Consider the following 2,172-nt stretch of genomic DNA (forward strand, 5'->3'; position numbering starts at 1 on the left):
TTGATAAGTGTCTAATTTCTTACATGTTCTGAAGCTTTTAAAAAATAATTATTGTGGGCCAGGAGTTTGGCCTAGTGGTAAAGTGCTTGCCTAGCATGCACAAATACCCGGGTTCAATTCCTTGGTACTACATACATTAAAAAAAAGCTGGAGGGCCGGGAGTTTGGCCTAGTGGTAGAGTGCTTGCCTGGCATGCACGAAGACCCGGGTTCAATTCCTCGGTACCACATACGTAGCAAAAAGCCAGAAGTGGTGCTGTGGCTCAAGTGGTAGAGCCCTAGCCTTGAGAAAATCCAGGGACAGTGCTCAGGCCCTGAGCCCAAGCCCAGGACTGGCAAAAAAAAAAAAAAAAAAAAAAAAAAAAAGCTGGAAGTGGTGCTGAGGTGCAAGTGATAGAGCTTTGGCCTTGAGAAAGCCTGAGGCCAGTGCTCAGACCCTGAGCTTAAGCCCAGGACTTGGGGGAAAAAAAAATTATTTAGGGCCAGGAGTTTGGCCTAGTGGTAGAGTGCTTGCCCAGCATGCACAAAGACCTGGGTTCAATTCCTTGGTACCATATACATAGAAAAAAGCCAGAAGTGGTACTGAGGCTAAAGTGGTACAGCCCTAGCCTTGAGAAAACCCAAGGACAGTGCTCAGGCCTTGAGCTCAAGCCCCCATGAGTATGTTTCTTTTTGGACAGTGTCATGCCTTCCCTCACCCTCCCCTAGTTTTTCCCTGCCATCTCCTCCTACAAGTTGTATAGTTCATTTTCAACATAGTGTCTTGCTGAGTGAAGCCTTTTATTTATTTATTTATTTTGTTGGTGGTGGTGGTGGTCATGGGGCTTGAACTCTGGGCCTGGGTGCTGTCCCTGAGCTCCACAGCTCAAGGCTAGTGCTGTACCTATTGAGCCACAGTGCCACTTGTGGTTTTCTGGTGGTTAATTAGAGATAAGAGTCTCAGGGACTTTCATGCCAGGGCTGGCTTTGAACTTCAATCCTCAGATCTAGTCTCCTGAGTAGCTAGGATTACAGGTATAAGCCACTATCACTCTTTTTTCTTTGCTTAAAAAACAAATAAAAACAAAAACGGGGCTGGGAGTGGTTGAGTGCATACCTAGCATGCATGAAGCCCTGGGTTTTATTACTTGGAACCACATTAACAGGAAATTTCAGACATAGTGCTGTATCTCAAGTGGTAGAGTAGTAGCCTTGAGAAAGTCGAAGGACAGTGCCCAGGCCTTGAGTTCAAGCCCCAGGACTGGCACAAAAAAAAAAATCACCACGGAAGCTGTAAATGTAGGAAGAGTCAGAAGCTGCCGCAGTTCATCTGCTTGTAGCAAGGAGGTGAGGCAGAGAGGTCCTATCCATCGCATAGCCTGCTGCTGGGGGTGAGAAATGCCCCCTCCTGTACCGCTCTCAATGCCTCAGACTGGTTGACACTAGGTTATGACAATGTATTACCAAAAAAAAATTTAAGAGGGTGGGAGGGGCTGTGATGGAGCTTCATGGCAAAGCGCTTGCCTAACAAGTACAACATATCCTGGATTTCATCCCCAGTACCAAAAAGGTACGACAAAAAAACCCAAAGTTAAAAAAGCCTCTTCTGAAACTAAATTTTAAAAGAATTTCACCTGTTGATTGACAATACACATTTACTAATCAGATCACAGATGTCCAATCCTTTTGCCCATTGGTTACATTTTTGTGTGCATATATGCAGGTTCTGGGGCTTGAACTCCACCTAGGCACTGTCCCTGAGCTGTTTTGCTCAAGGCTAGCTCTCTGCCACTCAAGCCACAGCTCCACCTTCAGCTTTTTGGTGACTAGTTGAAGATAAGAATTTCAGGCTTGGGCTGGGTGTAATGAGTCACACCTATAATTCTAGCTACTCAGGAGGCTGAGATCTGAGGATTCAGGTTCAAAGCCAGCCCGGGCACCAAAAGTCTGTGAGCCTCTAATCTCCAAATAATCACCAGAAAACCAGAAGTGGTGTTGTGACTCTACAGTGGTAGGTAACCTTGAACTGAAGAGCTCAGGGACAGTGCCCAGGCCCAGAATTTAAGCCCCACAATAGACCAAAAAAAAAAAAGATACTGGGGTCCCACATGATACTGACAAGATTTCATTTTGTTAATTAGCCATTTAAGCAGAACTCCTGGGACTGGGGATGAAGCTCAGTGCTTGCCTATCA

This window comes from Megascapheus bottae, chromosome 17 (assembly GCF_031878675.1).
Source record: "Megascapheus bottae isolate mThoBot1 chromosome 17, mThoBot2.hap1, whole genome shotgun sequence".
In the NCBI taxonomy this organism is placed as follows: Eukaryota; Metazoa; Chordata; class Mammalia; order Rodentia; family Geomyidae; genus Megascapheus; species Megascapheus bottae.